This window comes from Symphalangus syndactylus, chromosome 4, assembly GCF_028878055.3.
Source record: "Symphalangus syndactylus isolate Jambi chromosome 4, NHGRI_mSymSyn1-v2.1_pri, whole genome shotgun sequence".
NCBI classification, from domain to species: domain Eukaryota; kingdom Metazoa; phylum Chordata; class Mammalia; order Primates; family Hylobatidae; genus Symphalangus; species Symphalangus syndactylus.
The window spans coordinates 63,681,217-63,705,371 of NC_072426.2; the positions used below are offsets into that span (position 1 = coordinate 63,681,217).

Here is a 24,155-nt window from a genome sequence, read left to right on the forward strand (position 1 = left end):
CTCATCGGACAAAGGGCTAATATCCAGAATCTACAATGAACTCAAACAAATTTACAAGAAAAAAACAACCCCAGCAAAAAGTGGGCGAAGGATATGAACAGACACTTCTCAAAAGAAGACATTTATGCAGCCAAAGACACATGAAAAAATGCTCATCATCACTGGCCATCAGAGAAATGCAAATCAAAACCACAATGAGATACCATCTCACACCAGTTAGAATGGCAATCCTTAAAAAGTCAGGAAACAACAGGTGCTGGAGAGGATGTGGAGAAATAGGAACACTTTTACACTGTTGGTGGGACTGTAAACTAGTTCAACCATTGTGGAAGTCAGTGTGGTGATTCCTCAGGGATCTAGAACTAGAAATACCATTTGACCCAGCCATCCCATTACTGGATATATACCCAAAGGATTATAAGTCATGCTGCTATAAAGACACATGCACGTGGATGTTTATTGTGGCACTATTCACAATAGCAAAGACTTGGAACCAACCCAAATGTCTAACAATGATAGACTGGATTAAGAAAATGTGGCACACATACACCATGGAATACTATGCAGCCATAAAAAATGATGAGTTCATGTCCTTTGTAGGGACATGGATGAAGCTGGAAACCATCATTCTCAGCAAACTATCGCAAGGACAAAAAACCAAGCACCACGTGTTCTCACTCATAGGTGGGAATCAAACAATGAGAACACTTGGACACAGGAAGAGGAACATCACACACCAGGGCCTGTTGTGGGGTGGGGGGATGGGGAAGGGATAGCATTAGGAGATAAACCTAATGTAAATGATGAGTTAATGGGTGCAGCACCCCAATATGGCACATGTATACATATGTAACAAACCTGCACGTTGTGCACATGTACCCTAAAACTTGAAGTATAATAAAAAAAAGAAAAGAAAAAAAAAAACCAACGGAGATGTAATTTTCTGACTTCCACATCACCAAAGACTTAAAAGATACACAATTTCTAATATTGTTGAAGGCATTTGGGATCAAGAATTCTCATACCTTGATCTTACGAGATTTCTACAGGCAATGTGAAAAGGCGTAGTAATATTTTATTGTGTACTCCCTTTATCCCAGCAATCCCACTATGGGGAATTTATCCTAGGGAAATATCAAAACAAGGGCGCAAAGATGTCTGTACAAGTTCTGAACATTGAAGTGTATCATGGCAGTGTTTGTCATGTATAAAAGTAGGAAAAACCTAAATTTCCATCAATCAGGTATTGGCAAAACGTAATATCACAGTGAATCCAATTAGTAGAATGTTGCACAATTTTATCAAAGGGAAGAGTTAGATCTACATGCCTACAATAGTGGCAACCCTAGAAAAGTGTTTGGTGCTGAGTATGTGCTCAATAAACAGTTGTTAAATGAGTGAATTATTCTTAAAAGGTGTCAGATATTATAATATATTAAAATATTAAGAGTTAGAACATGATCTTATTTCTTGAAAACAAAAATGAGTTGTTTTTGTACGTGCACAAACATTTTTAGGAGAAGATATGTAAGCTTTTGTGGTGGTTATGTTCCAGAGGTTTCACAGAGAAACGTTCACTTTCTATTTAATACACTTCTGTACTTTTTGTTTGCTTCTTTTTACAGTATGTATTGCTCTTATTTATGAGTTTATTAATTGTATAATTAATATATGAATACAGTCTCATATTTTAAATATTAAGCTATATAATGTAATTGTGCTCTCTTGACCAACCTCCAATTCCAGCCCCCTTTCCAGAAGTAAGACTATTGACAGCATATTCTTCTAGACCTTTTTATACGTGTTTAACCACACTGGTTTAGTTTTACTGGGTGCTGTTTCTCGCCTTAAATTATATCATATTGTGTGTATTACTCAGCTACTTCCTGGTTTTATTTAACAGTATGTCCTGAGAGTCTTTATGTGTAAGATAGACGTATCTTACTCTTTTTAACTGAAGCATAATATTCAAAACTATAGCTGTACCCTAAAATTATGTAACCATTATTTTATTGATAGAAACTCAGGTATTTGGCATTGTTTTGTTTTTCAAACTTGGCCTAATTAAAACATTGGTACAATTAAAATTTTTGAATAAGACTTCTTACACACATTTCCTAGCTGTTCTTTAAACAGGTATCTGGGAATTGAATTGCTTAGTCAGTACAAAAGCCATTAAAATTCTTAATAATTTTTCATAGGCACTGCCCAATGCATACCAAAACAACTTTACGCTTACACCAACAGTGTACACCAACCATATATACCAAATATATACACCAACAGTATATATTTTCTATACACTGCTCTGATACACAATAGATTATTTTTTCTGATCCTCTCCCTTCCCCACCCTCTTCCCTCAAGTAGGACCCATTGTGCATTGTTCCTCTCTATGTGTCCATGTGTTCTCATTATTTAGCTCCCACTTATAAGTAAAAACATGGTATTTTGTTTTGTTCCTGCATTAGTTTGCTAAGGATAATGGCCTCCAGCTCCATCCATGTTTCTGCAAAGGACATGATCTCATTCTTTTTTATGGCTGCATAGTATTCCACGGTGTATATGTAATAGATTTTCTTTATCCAGTCTACCATTGATGGGCATTTAGGTTGATTCCATGTCTTCACTATTGTGAAAAGTGTTGCAGTGAACATGTGGCTGCATGTATCTTTACAATGGAATGATTTATACTCATTTGAGTATATATCCAGTAACGGGCTTGTTGGGTCAAATGGTAGTTCTGTCTTTAGCTCTTTGAGAATCCCCACATTGTTTTCCACAATGGTGGAACTGATTTACATTTCCAGCAGCAGTGCATAAGTGTTCCCCTTTCTCTGCAACCTCACCAGCATCTGTTTGTCCTTTTTTTTTTTCACTTTTTAGTAGCAGTCATTCTGACTGGTGTGAGATGGTATCTCATTGTGGTTTTGATTTGCATTTCTCTAATGATCAATGATATTGAGCTTTTTTTATTATTATTATACTTTAGGTTTTAGGGTACATGTGCACAATGTGCAGGTTTGTTACATATGTATACATGTGCCATGTTGGTGTGCTGCACCCATTAACTCGTCATTTAGCATTAGGTATATCTCCTAATGCAATCCCTCCCTCTTCCCCCACACCACATCTGCATCAGTCCTGACTTGATGCAGAAAACATTCAATAGCAACTCTCCCTAGAGGTTTGAGTTGATGGATGAATTAATAAACAGGTCAATGAAAAAAAATAAAATAAAATAAAAAAAGTAAACAGGTCAATGAATTGGGAGACATCATTCATCAAAATTCAAGGGATCTTTATCCTCAGTATCCCAGAGAGAATTTAGTTTTGACTTCAAACTGAGGACTGTGCTTCAAAGATTCTTGCTGCAGCAGAGAAAAAAACATGGACTCAGGAAAATCAGAATTGGACTCCCGGTGCTGCTCTCACTAGCTAGTTTACTTTGGTCTGGTTACATAACCTCTTTGAGTCTCAATTACTTTTTTTTTTTTTTTTGAGATGGAGTCTCGCTCTGTCACCCAGTCTGGAGCGTGCAGTGGTGCGATCTCGGCTCACTGCAAGCTCCACCTCCCGGGTTCACGCCATTCTGCTGCCTCAGCCTCCCCAGTAGCTGGGACTACAGGTGCCCGCCACCACGCCTGGCTAATTTTTTGTATTTTTAGTAGAGACGGGTTTTCACCGTGTTAGCCAGGATGGTCTCGATCTCCTGACCTCGTGATCCACCCACCTCGGCCTCTGAAAGTTCTGGGATTACAGGCGTGAGCCACCGTGCCCGGCCGAGTCTCAATTTCTTAACCTGTAAAACTGAAATAAGAACACCTTCTCTGAAAATAATAACGATGACTATCTTACATACTTTGGCCCAAGCCACCATCCGCCCTCACTGGATTAATGCAAAGCTTCTGAATGCTCTCCCTGCCTTCACTGCTGCTCTCCCTCCAGTCTATTTCCTGCCCATCAGCCTGTCAGATCGTGTCAATCTGTGAGATTCAGAGGGGTTCTTCCATCTCACTCAGAGTAAAAGCCCAAGTCCTTCCTACCATAGTCCTATCAGATCTGATCTCTTGTTAGGTCTCTGACCTCTTATTCTGCTTCTCTCCCCTCACTCACCACAGACCAGCTCCACAGGTTTCCTTGCTATGCTTCAAACATACCAAGCACGCTTCTTCAGGACCTTGGCACTGACTCTACTCTCTGCTGGGAGTGCTCTTCTCCAGGTCTCTGTTTGGCTTTCTGTACTCAAATATCACCCTCTTAGTTAGCATCTGTCTTTCGTGTTCTGCCAAAAAGTTCAACCTTTCCTTCTCCCAGATGCCTTCTCTGCATTGGTTTTTCCTCTTAGCAGTTATCACTAGTTAACTGCAATGAACCTAGTGTGTCCTCCCCACAATTCATATGTTGAAACCCTAACCTCTAATGTAATGGCATTAGGAGGTGGGGCCTCTGGGAGGTGATTATGTAATGAGCCCTCATGGATGGGATTAGTGCCCTTACACAAGAAACTCCAGGGAGAAGCCTCGGCCCTTCCATCATGTGACAACACAGCAAGAAAACACCATTTGCGAACCAGAAAGCTGGCTCTCACCATGCAACAAATCTGCTGGCACCTTGATCTTGAAATTTCCAGCCTCTACAACCGTGAGGAATATATTTCTGTGTTTATAAGCCATTTGTTCTATGATATTTTGTTATAGCAGCCTGAACAGACTAAGACTCTAACATACAATATATTTTACTTATGCTAGCTATTGTCTATTTCTACAACTAGAGCAGAAGCTCCATGTAGGCAAGGACTTCTTTCTATTCTGATCATTTATGTTCTAGTGCCAAGAATTGTTCTGGCTCCTGGTAGATGCTCAAGACATATTTGTTGAATGAATGAAGAATAATTAGAGATAGTGCTTGTAAAGCAAAAAAAGTATAGGGTAGCAGTCCAGAGTACAGCTTTTGAAACCAGACTATGTAAGTTCCCATTTAACTTTAATGCTTAATAGACATGTTACCTTGGGAAAGTTACTAAACCTCCCTGGTCTCTGGTTTTATCATCTTTAATATGGAACTAATCATAGTATCTATGCATAGAGTTGTTGGGAAAATCAAAGGAGATAATATATGTAAAGTGTCTGCAATAACGGCTGGCACATAGGAAGCTGTCAAAAAGGTATAACAGTTGTGATGGACATATCTAGCCCACAGTAGGTGTTTTGATAGTAGTTGTCATCGTTATTAAACTCAATCTCAAGAGGCTGGGGGCATCAGAGAATGAGTAGGTTTAAGAGGTGGAGGATGCAGTTATCTTGGACATTAGAACTGAAAAAGCAAGCTTGTGAACTGCAGGGGAGTCTGTAGCGAAGCTGACCATCTCTAATTCAACTATATGTATGCAGCTAAGCTAAGAACAGCTGTACCCCAGACAGCTGAGTAAGCACAATATGATTAACGGAGAAGTGGCACCACATAGGACAAAGGGCCAAGGCTGTGGTCACAAGGTTGTTCTAAGTCAGAAGGCTCACTTCATTTCTCTGGGAATGCAGAGTATAATTAAACAGAGGGGAGCACAGAGGCCTTCTGTTTCTGAGTCCCCTGAGCAGTCTTGTAACGGCTGAATGAGGAGGCAGGCACAGGAGATTATTAACCATTCCATAAGCAAAGGCACATAAAAGCAAAGTTGTCCTTTGTCAGCAAATTCCATTGCAGACATATCATCCAGTGACAGAAGAGTAATCCTGGAAGCAAAGAAGCTATTCATCACATGATTCTCAAACAAGTCAGTACCTCCCTTTCACCCAACTTCTCCCCCTTCTGATGATGAGTTTGTGAATTTTGGGGAATCGGTACAAATCATTGCTATTCTCAAATCACATAAGCTGTTAAATGATCTAAAAGAATTACAGGGGCCGGACGCGGTGGCTCACGCTTGTAATCCCAGCACTTTGGGAGGCCGAGGTGGGCGGATCACGAGGTCAGGAGATCGAGACCATGGTGAAACCCCGTCTCTACTAAAAATATAAAAAAAAAATTATCTGGGCGTGGTGGCGGGTGCCTGTAGTCCCAGCTACTTGGAGAGGCTGAGGCAGGAGAATGGCGTGAACCCGAGAGGCGGAGCTTGCCGTGAGCCGAGATTGCACCACTGCACTCCAGCCTGGGCGACAGAGCGAGACTCCGTCTCAAAAAAAGTAAATAAATAAAAAATAAAAGAATTACAGGCTTTCATTATTATTTAATTAATTGTGTAATTATTATTTTATTAAAATAAAATAATTATATTATTATTATTCCATGATTGTACTTATAAAAGTGCTAGCTGAAAAATGGAAAAATACTTAAATGAGTTTTTTTTGAATAACCAGTTTGACCTACTCTTGATGACTGAACTGCCTATTGTTATGTTATGGAGTCACCATCTAAGGTTGGTGCAAAAGTAATTGCAGTTTTGGACCATGAATTTTAAATCATTATAACTAGGCTCAAACAAATCTTTATTACTCAAAATAGGAAACATTACAATCAACACATTTTTGCCAACAAGAAATAACTTTGTTTATTCCTGTAGTACAAAAATTCGGTGAAACCCCGTCTCTACTAAAAATACAAAAAATTAGCTGGGCGAGGTGGCGGGCGCCTGTAGTCCCAGCTACGCGGGAAGCTGAGGCAAGAGAATGGCGTGAACCCCGGGGGGGCGGAGCCTGCAGTGAGCCGAGATTGCGCCACTGCACTCCAGCCTGGGTGAAAGAGAGAGACTGTCTCAAAAAAGAAAAAAAAATTCGAGCTTTGGGATTCAACAAACTCTTGAAAGCATTTTTTGCATCCTGTTGGTTGTGGAAGCATTTTCCCTTCAAAAAGTTGTTGAGATGCTTGAAGAAGTGGTAGTTTGGTGGCGAGAGGTCAAGTGAATATGGTCGATGCGGCAAAACTTTGTAGCCCAATTCGTTCAACTTTTGAAACATTGGTTGTGTGACGTGCCATCAAGCATTGTCGTGGTGAATTGGGCCCTTTCTGTTGACCAATGCCGGCTGCAGGCATTGCGGTTTTCGGTGCATCTCATCAATTTGCTGAGCATGCTTCTCAGATGTAATGGTTTCACTGGGATTCAGAAAGCTGTAGAGGATCATAACCGGCAGCAGATCACCAAACAGTGACCATGACCTTTTTTTGGTACAAGTTTGGCTTTGGGACTTTGAAGCTTCTTTCTTGATCCAATCACTGAGCTGGTCATTACCAGTTGTCATATAAAATTCACTTTTCATTGCACAATCCAATGGAGAAATGGTTCATTGTTGTTGTGTAGACTAAGAGATGATACTTCAAAATGATGATTTTATTTTATGTTTGCTAAGCTCATGAGGCACCCGTTTATCGAGCTTCTTTGCCTTTCCATTTGCTTCAGTGATGAACAACCATAGAATGGTTGACGTGGTGTTCTTGGGCAATTTCTCATGTGGCTGTAAGAGGATCAGCTTCCATGAGTGCTCTCAGTTGGTCGTTGTCAACTTCCGATGGCTGGCCACTATGCTCCTCATCTTCAAGGCTCTCTTCTGCTTTGCAAAACTTCTTGAACCACCACTGCACTGCACATTTGTTCATTAGTAGTTCCTGGGCCAAATGCATTTTTGATGTTGTGAGTTGTCTCTGCTGCTTTATGACCCGTTTTGAATTTGAATAAGAAAATCGTTTGAGTTTGCTTTTTGTCTAGCATTATTTCCATAGTCTAAAATCAATATAAAATAAACAGCAAGTAATAAGTCATTAGCAAAAAAAAAGTAAAATGAGAAATATGCATTAGAATGATGTATAACATAGCCACATTTACTTAAGAATGTATTCCAGTGTCAAATGGCAAATTTCAACAATGCAAAAACCACAATTACTTTTGTACCAACTTATATAGGTTGTTATATGAACCAATTCTATAACATATAGAATTATGAGGAAGAGAAATAAAGCCATGACCACATATCACTTGAATCTCTGCAAAATGTCACTCATGTATGCCTTTGCCTCACAACCAACGGCTCCCCTTTCCCTCCTAAGGAGGGAGTCTTTGGGATCAGTCTTGCCCCAGGACAGAAAGTAAACCCTAGTTCAACAACACCGCACAAGTGAATCTTAGGGCCAGACTGACTTATTCTAATTGCCGAGGTCCACTTCATTCCCTCATGTCTGAGTGCCTATTGCTAGTCGGCTTCCTTAGATTCAGAAATCCGACTTGGATGACCACTCCTGCCTGTCCCCACTGAGATAACAGACCAGTCCCTAACCCCCAAAAGGAACTGTTTCCTCACAGAAATCTCAGATTTTGGGGACGCCTAGATGCCCTGAGACTGAGTTCCAGCCATCAAGGAGTCACTGCCTTTCTCTCTTGGCAAGCTTCCCTCTTGCTGACAATTTGCATAGATGACCATCCTTAGCGCTTCGCTCTCTCCTAGCTAGAGTTCTTTCTGTAGCCTGCGGCCAGGGCTACTGCCTGCAGCTCTTCCCTCCAGCTCCACTCCAGTGGCTGGGTCTGGGTGTGGGTCTGCGTCTGGATCTGGGTCCAGCACATTCTGTTTGGCCTGATCATGTAGCAGGCACTTTCATGTGCAGTCCTCCATTTCATACACACGATTTGGTGATACAGGTATCCAAATTCTTATTACCATCCCCATTTTACAGTTCAGGAAATTGAGGCTCAGAAAGGTTAGTGTCTTGCCCACCTCAAGGCAAGAACTAAGTGGAGTCTGGTCTCAAAACCAAGTCTTACAACTGTACAATAAAATATAACTCATCAAAAAAGGAATGAAGTGCTGGGATATGCTACAATGTGGATGAACCTCGAAAACATTATGCTAAGTGAAAGACGCCAGACACAAGGGGTCACATTAAATGATTTCATTCACATGAGTACTCAGGATAGAGACAGAACACAGATTATTAGCTGCCCATAAAATTGCTGATAATGAAACTGGTGATGAAAATATTTTGGAACTAAATAAAGGTGTTGGTTGCACAACACAAACTGAATTGCTTACTTTAAAATGATTCAGCTTAGAGAGACATGTTGGCCACACCTGTAGTACCAGCTACTTGGAAGGCTGAGGCTATGACTGTGCCTGTAAATAGCCACTATATACCAGCCTAGGCAACAAAGCAAGACCCCCAGCTCTAAAAAAAATGAAAAAATAAAATAAAATAAAATGGTTACACTTATGTCATGTGAATTTCATGTCAATCTTTTTTTTAAAAACTTAGGTCTTTGGATTTCCACAGCCTGAACTTCTTTCACTGAATTACTTGTTTGCCAACTCTGAAGATACATAAAAATTTTATTATCTTCTATTACATTGTAAAAGTAGATATAGAAAAGCAACTTATTACCTTATTACTTTTTTACCTTTTTGCTTTAATATGCGATACAACAAGAAAGACTTTAAGTTTAAATAATATAAAAGTGAAGGCTGGGCGTGGTGGCTCACGTCTGTAATCCCAGCACTTCGGGAGGCCGAGGCAGGTGGATCACGAGGTCAGGAGATTGAGACCATCCTGGCTAACATGGTGAAACCCCGTCTCCACTAAAAATACAAAAAAAATTAGCCGGGCGTGGTGGCGGGCCTGTAGTCCCAGCTACTCGGGAGGCTGAGGCAGGAGAACGGCATGAAGCTGGGAGGCAGAGCTTGCAGTGAGCCGAGATCATGCCACTGCACTCCATCCTGGGGGACAGAGTGAGACTCAGTCTCAAAAAAAAAAAAAAAAAAATGAAGTAGGTACATGAAAAAGTTTAAACAGTATACAATAGCACAGATAACAATACAAGCTTACAACTTTCCAGCCACCCCAATCTCACTCCCTAGAGATAAGCATTTTTAACAGTTCTCTGTGTAATTTCTCAGAAGGTTTTCTGAGCATATGTATAACCATATAGTCCTGTTTTTTCCTTCTTTTTTTTTTTCAATTAACAACAGCTCTTGGAGAATGTTCATAAGAGAAAATATATCTAGCTTATAAATTCTAACACATGCATAATATTCCATTTTATGGACATACCATAATTTATTTCACTTCCCTTGCACCCTAATACCTAATACTTCTCTCCAAATGGTCCTCCATTCTAAGGTGTCATGTTTAAAAGCCCTTTGCAGGCATAAGGAGTAAGAGTAGTTTTCAAACTTCAGTATGTGTAAAAATCATGTATGGAGTTTAGTAAAAAAAATAAGGATTCCTGAGCTTCATTCCCTAGAGAGTCTGATGTGGTGTATCTAGGGTGGGTCCAATAATTTCCATTTTTCAAAATAAGTACCCTAGGTTATTCTGATGTGTTTCCTAATCCTACTTTGAATAATACTGAAACAAAACAAGGAACCTCATTCATTCCAGCAAACCACCATTGAGCTGTTGCTATGTTCCAAAATCTGTGCATGCGCTGGGAGTGCAAATATTAATAAAACACAGCCCTGCCCTGATGATAGAGAAGAAAAGTAAACCAGCTAATGCCACCACATGAGGAACATACAATAGAAGTACATACAGAGTTCTGGAGCTCAAACAAGGAAAGACTTACCTTGGGCAGAGTTAGGCTTCATCAAGGAGATGATGGCTAAGCCTAACAGTGGTGGATTTACAAGGATTTTCCAAGAAGATGGAACTTGAGATGGCACATAGCTGAAGCTTCCAGACAAAAGGAGCATCTTGTGAATAGTCATCAAAGTAAGAGAGAACAGAGAAGAAATAATAACAATCCTATCATTGGGTGCACCATATTAAGGAGCTGGTCTTAATCTGTGGGTAATGAAAACCATGAACTACTTTGAACAGGAAAGTAACAAGGATCCAACTTGCATTTTAAAGATCATGGTGGCCACCAGGGGAAAGATGGATTCAGGCGGTCCTGAAGTTGTAGGCAGGGAGATTCATTAAGAGCCTATCACAAAATCATGACAAAATGATGATAGTTTTAAAAGAAATGTGTAAAAATACTGGAGGAAAACATGAAAAGATCTCCTTACAATTTTAAGTAGGGAAAATTCTTTTTAAGTTTGTTATAAAACTCTCAAAAAATGATAAATTGGACAACAAAAAAATTGAAAGTTCTGTGTATCCTAAAATATAAAGTTCAAAACACAAACAACAAACTAGGAGAAATTTTTGCAACCCTTATCACAAGCGCTAATTTCCTCAATATATATATGAAGAATTTCTGTGAATCACTGAGAATAGACCAATGATCCACTAGAAAAATGAACAAAGAAAATGAGTGTCATTCACAAGAGGGACCTATAAATGGCTTTTACATAGTAGTCAAAAGATGCTTAATCTCATTCATAATTAGAGCCTACCCAAAATGAAACTATACTAAAATGCTGTTTTTGCTTAGCAAATTATATTGCCATTTTAAAACTTCTGAAATTTTTTAAGAAAAAAAAATCCCAAAGACAAGAAATTATTAGAGCATAAACTAATAAAATGGTTGTGATGCAGATAACTGTAAAGTCCAAATGCAGTGAGTACAGAGTGGTTACAGGCAGCTGTGCAAATGCCCATGTGGAAGAACACCTATGGCGTTAGCCGGCAATAAATGCAATAGGCTTAATGCTGAAAAACAATACTCTCAGGATGATTCCACTCATATAAAAATGTTTTAAGGGACTTCACAAAATCCAAACAGTTTTATAATCTGACGTGGTTACAGAAGCAAAAACAAACAAAACCAAAACATCCACTGGGGTTTTGGTCTGCCATAATAGAAATATATCATCCAACTTATGGAACATGAAGCTCCCTCACACACTAAATATAGAACAGCCTTTACATTTATATTAGCTGAATTTCAATTCTTTCTATTGAATGATTAGAGTCCAATAATCTTACCTTTCAAATCTTTCATTTTCCTGTTTGTAAAATGAGCTAACAATGATCCATTCTCAAAGTTTTGAGGAGATTAAGGAGATAACGTGTGAAGCACCTTAGCTTTGGTGCCTGGCACAGAATCTTTGCTTAATTCATGTTAATTGTCTTCTGTTTTTTTCTCCTCTCTCCTGAACCCCTCCCCTCCTAGGGGACTACATTGGTGGAGAGTACTTAATTATCGAAAGAGACAATGGCAGAATTCTTAGACGAGTTAAAGCTATGGAATTAAAAAAAAAAAAATTAACAGCTAAGCCAGCCAAGCAGAGCTTCAGAATAAAGTGGGATAGAAAGGGCTGAAAGTCCAAGTTGAGAGAAAGGAAGAGGGGTCAAGGGTTTGTTCCAGCGAAGCAGTGCTGAGCAGGCTGACTGCGTCAGTAGCCTGGGTCAGCCACAGGCACTTGCAGAAAATATTCACATCTGCAGCACATTTTCAGAAATGTCTCCTTCAGCAGCAGTAGAAGGGTGAGAGGCAGATTGAGGAAGCTCCACTCAGAGCCAGGGTGGTAGCAATAGCCAATGTAGAACCAAGGAAATCAGAGTCCCAGCTGAATCCAAGCAGGTCAGAGGACGGCGAGCTGGAGCCAGATACAAAATTAGAGCAGTCCTCTGGCAACAGGCTGTGGAACTGGTGAGAATATCCACCAGCTTTGTTTCTCAGCCGCAGAGCTACTCTGAGAGGCTGGGAAAATTCAAAGGGATGCAGATAAGTATGAGGGGAGAGGTGAGGGCCTCTCTACAAGGCCATAGCTGTTGAGCCAGAAATCAAATGGAATCAAAACCACTAGGGACCTGAAAGGAGAATGTTAGCAATTCCTTGCTCCTAGAGCAAAGGTCAAACCTACGAACTGACCCCCATCACCTGTGAAATAGCCCCAAACATCAGTGGCAGGTCATTTGTCGCAAAATTAGGTGGGTTGGGAGGTCTTAGTGAGGATAAAAAGAAATGGATATCTTGGTTTTAGAGAAGCTGTGGTCAGGTTAAAACCAAAGGCAGATTCCATCCTCAGCCTTTTCTCTCTTCTTTCTCTCACCATGGTCCTATCATCCACTGCTGTGGCTTTAAATACTCCCCATATGTCAGTGATGTACCCAGTTGGGCTCCATTCAATGCTGCTCCCTCTTCTCTCCCCACCCCACTCCATCATGGACAACCTCCTCACTCTGCTCAAGTTCTGAGGTTAAATATTTCTTCCTAAAAGCTCAACTTTGCATATGATTACAAAATGCAAATTAAAATAAAAAGCCATTTTTAACTATTAGACTGTCAAAGATTAATAAAATTGAGCTGGGCACAGTGGCTCACGCCCGTAATCCCAACAACTCAAAAGACTAAGTCAGAAGAATTGCCTTTGGCCTGGAGTTTCAGACTGACCTGATCAATATAGCAAAACCGTGTCGCTACAAAAAATTTTTAAAAAAAAAATTTAGCCTGCACTCCAGCCTGGGTGACAGAGTGAGATCCTTGTCTTTAAAAAATGGAAGTATGTAAATAAATAATAAAATTGCAGATACCTAATGTTTGGAAAGGTATGGGAAGACAGCACTTTCGCTGAACAAAATTTTGGAGCAAACTCCTTAGAGAACAATTTTTTCCTGTCTTTTTAAAATTTTTTGATTAACAAATAATTGTAATGGAGAGCAATTTGAAAAATATTTTGCAAAATGCAAAAGGTGTGTGTGTGTATATTCATATAACTCCCTTTGACTCAGTAATTCCATTTCTAAGAATTTTTCTGACAATTTTTCAAATGAATATCCAAAGATAAATGTAGAAATTTTAATTGCAACATTGTTTGTAATCACAAAACAAAAACAAAAACCAGCCTAAATGTGCATTAATAGAGAAATATTTAACTAGATCATGATATGCTGAAATAATCTGAAGCCATAAAAAAAATTGAGGTAGAACTTCATGTGCTAATAAGCAACAACCTTCAGAAGACATGGTTCAGCTGAAAAAAAAAAAGTAATTGAATATGCAGCACAGTATGATTTCATTTGGTTTAAGTATGTATGTGTATGCATAGACATTTTCAGGAAGGATAATAATATGAACATTACCATAGTATAATTCCATTGTTAATATACATAGAAATTTTCTGGAAGAATGAAGAAGAACCTGTTCATAGTGATTTCTTCCAGAAGAGCAAGACTGAGTCAAGGAAGAATGAGGTAAACTTAATTTTCCTTCTGTTATTCTGTATTGATGAGTTTTTAATCATATGCATGCATTGCTTTTATTTTTAAAAATAATTACATTTTAAACTATTTTGCTGTTTATTAGTCATTTATATTTTCCATGGTCAATTTTTTTATTATTAAAGTTTCATTAATATTTTACATTTATCTGTCATACCCATGAAATATATTTTTACCTTTTTGCCTTTGACTTTTTATTGACTATATAGGTATGGACGAATATAAAATAAGTGTACTGCTCAGTGAGAAGTGTAGCTATCATGTAATCAAACCCAGATCAACAAACACAGCACTATCAGCATCCTAGGCCCAGACACCTCCCCTTCTCCCTTTCAATCTCTATCTCCATGGCTGACTTCTAATTTTATTTCTAATTTTTATAAAGAAAGGTCTACTATGCTTTGGTTCTTCAACTTATTGCTCTATTCCTTTGAGAATATTTTCATTGCTTTTGTACATAAAAGTCCTTCTTCATCTAGAGATAAAATGAATACTCACCCATATTTTCATCTGGTATTAAGAATGTTGGCCAGGCATGGTGGCTCACGCCTGTAATCCCAGCACTTTGGAGGGGTCTCGGCAGGTGGATCACCTGAGGTCAGGAGTTGGAAACCAGCCTTGACCAACATGGTGAAACCCTGTCTCTATTAAAAATACAAAAATTAGCTGGGCATCATGGCATCTGCCTGTAATCCAGCTACTAGAGAAACTGAGACAAGAGAATCACTTGAACCCGGGAGGCGGAGGTTTCAGTGAGCCAAGATTGTGCTATTGCACTCCAGCCTGGGCAACAATGAAATTCCATCTCAAAAAAAAAAAGAATGTTTTATTTCTGTACATCACTGAGCTTAGTGAAATTTATTTTGAGATGTGGATGAGGATTTCAATTAAATTGTTTTGCCAAGTAGTCAATCTTTTGTTCTTAGGAGTTCACAGCTAGATAATTTAATGAACTTCATTTCATCATCTTCAAGGCCCCACAGCACAGGAATCATGATTTCAGTTTAAGGAGAAGAGAAGGATCTCCCTGAAGTATTAGCCCTGGCTGCTCATACTGAGAAATCCAGAAGAAATATTTATAATAGTGTAAAAGAGTATACATCCTTATGGTACAGTACTAAAGTGACTCAAAAGTTTTATATACATATTTAGACCTAGCTAAGCAGATATTCTGAAATGGGATGGGTAGGGCTTGGCTAAACATTATCCCAACAATATTAGATAAGTGAGAAAATTGAAAAAAGGCCATTGCCTTCACCAGAGAACATCAAAATGGTAGTCTTTGATATTTTCTGGGGGAAAAGCCCACAAAATTATTCACAAACGAGCCAGGAAACAGTTTAAATGGAGGCTCAGTGAGGGAGTTTGGCCACAAACCACAAGAACAATGTGGTGTCTCCAGTGCACCACAGCTTTCCCATGCATGGGAGGATTGTGCTTGAAAGGCAAGCTGGAGACAGCAGGCTGCAAACTGTGGAAATGAGTCAGGGGATGGGCTGCTCTGCCTGACTTGCTGTGGAACAGGAATTTCTGGTCAAGTGAATTAATTGAAAGGAAATTTAAAAAGTCATCAAAGATGAGATTGAAATTTTTGAGAATTTTATTTCTGTGCTCTCCTTCTGAATGGGAAAAGATCGTTCTGAAGCTATAGTGGAAAGAATGTGAACTTTGTAGTCACACTAGGATCCAAATCCTGGCTCTACTCCTTCGTATCCATGTGGCCTTAAGCACATTTATTCACCTATGAACTGCAGTTACCTTCCTGTAAAACGGGGGAAAGAGCAATACTTCTTTCACAGAATTGTAAGGATGAGATGAAGATACACATAAAGGACCCAACAGAGTGGCTAGCATGAAGTTGGTACTTTATAATTCATCTTTATCATTTCTGTCAAGAGTGTTTTCCTCTACCTATTTATAAATACCAGGTTTATTATTTTAATGTCAATAAAATTAAATTTGATAAGTGTAAACAAGAGATGTCGTTATTGTGATCCCCTTGATATTAACATCCCCCATAATCTAGAGTGAAGTTTCTCAACAGCAGCACTGTTGACATTTTGAGAAGGAATATTTTTGTTGTGGGGCTGCCCTGTGTATTGAAGGATGTTTAGCGCATCCCTGGTCTCTGATTCCCGTAGCATCCTCCAAATTATGGCAACCAAAAATGTCTCCAGACATTGCCAAATGTCCCCTGGTGGCAAAATTCCCTCCAGTTGAAAACCATTACTCTAGGGGGCTTTTCTGGTAACTAAAGGGAAGATAGGGAAGAGATCCATCAGGACAGCGGAATGGGCAATCAAGGATATGGGGTTAGCTTCAAGTATGGTTTTCAATAGTACAATATAGAACTGTTTTTCATTGTTTTATGAATATTTTCCCAGTAGTAAACTAATACAAGGGATGGGCTAGACATATATTCAGGTAGCACAGAGCTTAAAAGTTTAGATAAGATGACTGTTTTTAAAAGGCTTATCTAAATATCTCCTATCAGCAAAACCGACTGAAACACTGGAAGAGAGCCTGATCATGACAGAAGATTTTGGGTCATCTACGTCAAAACCAGGAAGTAATTATATACAGATAGGTCTTGTAACTAACGATATGGAGGACATCTTCTAAACTCTCCAGAGCGTAGGTGAGCAAGGAGTTCCATGATGGCCCTATGATTCACCTGACACATCCCATAAGGATAAGCTGAGTCTCACACCTTATTCCAGGAACCCTGCCTCAGCCCTATTTATTGGCATTCTCCTGCTCATCATTGAAAAGTAGACTTCTCTAGAGTAGAAACTAGCAGCTGTTTAAACATCATCAGAATACTGTGCTGAAGTTCAGAATAGAAAGCAAAGGGAACTTTTCCAATTAAAATCACAGGGATCACTCAAGAAGTTAATAAACAAGCCACATGTGGTGGCACACACCTCTAGTCCTAGCTACTTGGGAGGCTTAGGTGGAAGGATCACTTGAGCCCAGGAGTTTGAGTGTGTAGTGAGTTATGATCATGCAACTGCACTCCAGCCTGGGTGACAGGAGCAAGACCCTGTCTCTAAAAAAAAAAAAAAGTTGATAAACAAGGGTACTCTGACAGTGTGTTCTGCAAAGATCCACCCTGAGCACCATGACATTAGAGAACCACAGATAGCCACTGAATGCCATTTCTTTTTAAAAACCTCATGAAAGTCTTTATGGACTTTCATGAGGTTTTTAAATATTTATGGAAATATTGGTGCTAGGAAAAAAGGCTATATGATGATGGCTTTGAATTTCTGATTCCAAATCATGTATTCCTTCCACTAGTATTTGTCTAGCACCTGCACACCAAATATTGCCTAGGCATTGGAAACAGCAGTAATCAAGACAGTTCAGTTCTTTCCCATTTTATCTGGGGATGTAAGACTAGCTTCAGATAAAAATAGGAAAACTGGAATTGCGTGCCTTTCAAGTCTTTTCCAATCCTTATGCCCTAAGGTATGGCTTCAGTAGCAAGCCTCTTTGGTACTGAACACCAAGAGGCAAAAATAAGGAAACAGTTAAGTGGACAAATTCTGAGATAGAGGTTCAAATATTGGTTATACCATCTGCTAGCTATGAGACTTTTTGAAGTATATAACTTAGTGCCCAGTTTCCTCATCTGTAAAATGGGGAAAAATGATAATACCTGCATTGTAGGATTTGTGAGGGAATTGAATAATAAAATCTATACAATTATTAAGCACGAAGAAAATGCACAATCAGTAGTAATTAGAATAACGAAAAGAGCAAGCACACATTGCTCCAGAACTTGGGGCCTCATACCATCTTTTACTTGAGCAGACCTCAAAAGCACCACTAGCATCCTCCACCCAGACATGCTTTTCAAATCAGATCTCCCAACCCCTTGAAGCCTTGCACTGTAGAGCACTGAAACTCTCTCATCCAAATTCTAGTCTCCTTATTTGATTTCTCAGGGCTGGAATCATTTGAAATGAATGGAGGCTAGAAAGGATCTTGTAGTTTGAGGGTTGCAATGGACCAGCAATACCCTTGCTAGTTTGGGTTAAAAACTTCTGAGAGCTAATGCTATAGGAAATCATGAAAAAATCAGAGAAATATACAGACATCTCAGAAAGAATGGTTTTTTTGAAATATAATAACATTCTAGGACTCAAGAGAAATTCTGAACTATAAAAGCTAGACACCAAAGAATCCTTCACTAAGTAGTGGGTTTTATTTGTGGGGAGGGAGGGCTGGGAAACATCTGCTGCAGTAGCATCGTAGACCAGCTATTACTAAGTGACAGCTGGCCCAATGATAGCAAAGCCTTTCCTTTCAGCAAGAACAACAAGGAATTGCTGGATATGGGTGCTAATTAGCCATGTTGACTTTGCAGATATAATATCCATAAATATGATATTATTTTTATGGGTTTAGCCCAATGGGGGCATAAAGCTGATTTGAGGTCACCTGATGTGATTTAGATAAGGGATAGTGGATGAGTTTTGTCATGAGTACCAATCAGATGATGTGGTAGTGGGCAACTGAGACAGTGTCTGGGGAGGGTGTGAGGTTATATACAGACTTTGTAAGGAGAGTATGTGGTGAACTCTCTATCTATTGATGATTGAGCTGGGCAGATGAGCAGATAAGGAAGGAGTATCAACTTAATGCTACTAGTTGAAAATGAAGATTAAGCTTATTGTGGTTTTCCCCATTAGATTTTTTTTTAAAGTAGACTTTAAGAGTCCAAGCAAGTTTATTCAATAGATAAGTCCAAATAAAATGACTTTAATATAAAAAAGTATTTTCCATTTATTTTTTTGCTCAACAAATTAATCATTATATTTTAGACACCGTGCTGGATGCCGGGGGAAGAAGAATAGAGGATGTGGTCTTTACCCTCATAAGGCTTAGGTGGAGAGCTAGAACTTAAATAATCATCCAGATAAACATAGAAGTGCAAACTGAAATAAATGTCCCAAGAAAAATATCAGGGAGCTACGTGTATATAACAAGGGGGCTTAACACTTCCTCAGTAACTAGTTTGGACATTGTGTGCATAGCTTCCTCCTAGGGGCACAAGTACAAACATCTTCATTCAATTAATAATAAGTATTGGAAGTCAAGTACTGAGTTAGTTGTTGAACACACAAAAATTTAAAAGACATTGCAACTCTCTGGACTTACTCTCTCAGTGATCTCTTCCCATCCCAAGGCACTGAATACCATCACCTGATGATATTCAATTGATGACTGAATGAGATCAAACTGATGACTCCCAGAAGTATATTTCTAGCGAGAACATCTTCAATTGCTTTTACAGCATGGGCATCTGCATTTTTAATTGAGAACTTGCTCTTCTCATCCAACCTACCTTATTCCTCCCTCTCTCCCTCCCTCAGTCTTCCCCATCTCAATCAATGGTAACTCTACCCATTCTTTTGCTCAGGCCAAAACACTTGTATTCATCTTTGACCCTTCCTTTTCTCTCACAACACACATTCAACCCATCAGCAAAGCCTGTTACCACTACATTGAAAATAGTTACAGAATCCATCCACTTCTCACCACTCCCACTGCAACTCCACTGGTTCAAGTCACCATTATTACTCACTTAGATTGTTACTGTAGTCTCTTAACTGGTCTTTCACCTTGTGCTTGTGCCTCCTTCAATTTATTCTGTTCAAAATAAATGCAACACCTAGAGAGATCTCTTTAAAATATAAATCAGGTCAAAATATAAGTCAGAGTTCTTCCTGTAACCTTATCTAATCCCAGTGGTCTGGCCTCCAGGCAGCTCTCTGACCTCATCTCTTACATCTCTTCCCTTTGTTTGTCTCCTTGTCCATACATTCTAGTCACACTGGCCTCCTCACTGTCATTCACGTAGCAAGTGCCTTCTTGCCTCAGGGCCTAAGCACCTGCTGATCCTTCTTACAAGAACAATCTCTGTCTACATTTCAAACACCTCATATCCCTGCCTCTTCCAGCTCTTTACTCAGAAGTCACCTGCTCAGGAAACCTTGCTCCTGGGATATCCTATCTGAAACTTCAACTGTCCTTCCCCTAACACTTTTTTTTTTTGAGACAGGTTCTCATTCTGTCACTCAGATTGCAGTGTAGTGGCACAGTCACAGCTCACTGCAGGCTTGACACTCCAGGCTCAAGCAACCCTCCCGTCTCAGCCTCCTGAGTAGCTGGGACTACAGGCATGCACCACCACACCTGGATAATTTTTTTTAAACATTTTTTGTAGAGAGGAGGTTTTGCTGTGTTGCCCAGGCTGGTCGTGAACTCTCAGGAGCTGATTTACTCATTAGGCAGAGTAGTCACAGTGCATAGGGCCCATAATACTTTCAGGGTCCCACAAAATTGTTTTAATTTTAACTTCATTTAAAATCAGAAGAAAAAAAGAATATAAAATAATGAATCCAGCCTGGACTAGAATTCTTTTTATACGAATACAGTCTTCAAATAAAAATTCTAGTATTTCTACATAAAGGAAGGGTCCCATAGAAGCAATATGCCTAAGGCCCATGAAAGTCACATGATGCCCTGGGAGAGACAGACAATTAACAAGATTTAAAAGTAAAATACACAGATGCCCCTCGACTTATGATGGGGCTACATCCCAATAAGCCCATTGTAAGTGGAAAATAACATAAGTTGAATTGTGACATTTTTAATTTAAAGATGGGTTTATTTGGATGTAAACCCATCATAAATTGAGCATACCGAATGCACATGGCTTTTGCATCATTATAAATTCAAAAAATCATGTGTAACTAACTATTGTTAGATTTGGGGACTGTCTGTATAGTGTATTAGAGAAAGAAACAAATCAAGAAATGGGAATTAAAAGTGTTTGGCAAAGGAGGCTGGGCATGGTGGCTCACTCCTAAGAACACTTTGGGAGGTCAAGGCAGATGGATCAATTTGAACCAGGTGATGTGAGAGACAGTGGTAGTTCCTGGACTTTGGTAACAGTGAAGCAGGAAATTTTTCCTGACCCCTTTGCAGGCAGGAACTGGAGTGCACAGGCATCATCAGGGGCAAACTCCATTTACTCGAACTCACCGCACTCAACCTTTCTGCAGGAGGGAACATGCAGGTGAGTGGGTTCAGGAGCCGGGGCGAGTGCTTTGGGCACCAGCAGGAATTAACTCCGTGCTGGATCTGCAGCAGCATCTAGGAGGGTGCCCACAACCCCTGAAGCCCCAGAAGGAGTGCTACAGTCAGTACTCTTTTAGCTTTGCCATCCTTGGATGGTTTAAGTGTTAACAGCTCAGTGGAGAGTCAGTGTGACAGCCTTTTGCACCTGCGCCTGAGTTCGTGTCCAGCGTCCAGGAGGAATGAGGTCACATGAAAAAATTGGAGATGGTAAATGAGGGGGATTTTATTGCCAATGAAAGTGGCTCTCAGTGGAAAAGGGAGCTAAAAAGGGGACAGAGTGGGAAGGTAATCTTCCCCCAAAGTCCAGCCGTCCTTAGCCAGACTCCTCTCCAAAGCAATGCCATCAAACTGCTCCTTTGAAGTCAAACTGCTTCTCTTTGAAGTCCAACTGTAGTCTCTGGCATCCAGCTACTTCTCTTCTTCTCCCTCTGCCAGCAAAGCCTGGGGATTTTATGGGCACAGAATGGGGGGCAGGGTAGGCCATGGGTGATTTTGCAAAAGGCAGCATTCAAGTGGGAAAACAGGGATGTGAAGTTCTCATTTTGGGCTGTGGTTCCAGCTTGAGGGTGGAGTCCTCACCAGAATTCCCCCTGCCTCCTGTCCCTGTCAACAGGTACCAAAAGGGCTGTTCCTCCAAGACACCATTCTCTGTTGTAGACATCTCAGTCTGAACCCTCGCGAGGGCAAGTGGAGCAAGTGTTTGGCAGCTAAGCAAGTATTGGTAAAGGTTAGTATGATGGCTTGAAGATATCTCACAGAGACTATTTCCTGTGTTCTGCTGACCTTGTCAACAAGTGTGCTGTACTTCAGACAGTTCTATTTTAGAAGATGTTCTCTTACATGTCTGTGACATGAAGTGAGGCTGTCACATCAACTAGGGCTTTTAAATACAGCAGTCGTATTCTATCAGGAAATATCTTTGAAAGACTCCATTTCAAACTATACATATAAGGCAATTCTGCCACATGTCCCCAAGAAGGCTCTAAAACCAACAGTTGAGGTCGTTGGAGCAACAACAAGCAATGTCTTCTCTAGGCTATAAATTATATTTCAAAAATTAAAATTGTTTCACGTTTAAATTGTCAAGTTTATCTGTATTTTTATCTTGGGTGATGTTTGTGTGCTCTACAAATTAGAAGATAATCAATGAGTTTCTTTTCTTTCAAACACTCACTTTGTCTGCTATATAGCAAGGGTCACAATTTAATTTATATCATGTTTACCCCAGGATTCAGAGTGGGTGAACTATCATGAGTAGTCTATTTATATCAGGGGTCCAGGAACATCCTGAGAAAAACTCATTTTTTTGCTTTAAAGGAAAAGCATCAAGACTGACAAGTTTCATTCAAGAACAATGAGGAAGTTTTTGAAGGGAGAAGGGAATTGAAATTGAGCACAATATTTGTCATATGTTTACTATCATCTCCCCCACCACAGAGAAGAATGTAGGTTTTATGAGAGCAAGGACTTCATCTATTTTGCTCACTGATGTGTCCCTAACCTAGAACAAAGTGTGTACATTGCAGGTGCTCAGTAAGTATGTGTTGAATAACTGAATGAATTGCACAGATTTCTCTGAATGGTCACATGAGGGAGGTACAAAAACGAAAGCATTAGTCCTGTTTTGCAAATTCTGAAGACACAACACAGCTGCTGGACTGCTGACAGAAGTTTGAACAGTGGCCAGAGAGAGTGCTGGCACCTTCAGAAGGTTGCACCCTTACACCAACATCAATGTTCTTGGCTTCAGACATGGCAGCCATGAGCAAAAGTAATGAGTAGCATTGGAGGTCGTGGCCTTGGTAGCCACTGGCAGAAGAGCTACTGCTTTTAATAGTGATGGAAGACATTAGTCCCTGGGAAGCAGAGCTGAGAGGGAAAGAAATGGAACCCACAAGGGAATCAAGAAAAGTAGTTCATGACTCAATAATCTCAAGTACCAAACATCACTATGTTCTAAAGTAGTTATTTTTAAGCGCTACGACCTGTCTTGAATTGACTGTTGATCTTGAAAGTTGATTTGCCTTGCCTGCAGCCATCCAACTTCCTGCTTTTAAAAGTATTCTTATTGGCATTAGAAGATATTTTGTAATGAGTCCTGATAACATCAATAAGAAAACAGCAAGTTCCAACGATGTTCCTTTATTGCGACAAAATTACCTTGGGCTAATCCTGCCCTAAGTCATTATTTCATACAGTGTCAGGGACTCAAAAGGAACATTATTGAACCACAGTTTTTGTCTTACAAGTACCCCTGAAGTCTCTGTCCCTTCTCAGGCAACATACATTTTTATAAAGACTATTTATAAACAATATCTACATCTTTATCATTTAACCCCAATGTCGAATTTGAAAAGGGAATTAGAGGTCAGTCAGGAGTGAACTACAGCTCAGAGATGAGCAAATTGAGGAGGGACCCTCAAAGGGGACATATTTCAGTGCCCCTCACACCACACCACTGACCTGTGTGGAGGGCTGTTCTAGGATTGTAATCATTAGTGTCTTCTCTCTGGTCCCTGCTAGGTCAAAATTTAGCCACGGATAAACCCAGTTAGGACTTGAGAGAAACACAATGGTCTTCTTTCTTTTTAGGAGAGTCTGTGAGATCCTTAAGAACTAGTCTTGGACTGGGACCAAATGGGCAGATGTTGGGGCCAGAAGAAGATAAACTAACACTGGAGCTGGAGAAGTACCCACAAAGGAGGCTGACACCTGGAGGGGCATCCCTTCCATGGGATTTGGATCATAATCTCAAAAGACGCAATCCTGAACACCACAATCCCAAATGTTGAAATCCCAAAAGATCAAAATCCCTAAAGTCTAAAATCCCCAAAATCACAATCACAGGAATCATAGATAAATTTTAAAAAGAGCAGCACCACATAGAAAATGAATATGAACATATTCTCCAAGAAAAG

At 39.8% G+C, this 24,155-nt stretch overlaps 1 pseudogene; it reads right to left on the reverse strand.

Annotated features, from left to right (window-relative positions):
- LOC129480244 (zinc finger protein 701-like) overlaps positions 1–24,155 on the reverse strand; it is a 71,977-nt pseudogene that overhangs the window by 25,445 nt on the left and 22,377 nt on the right.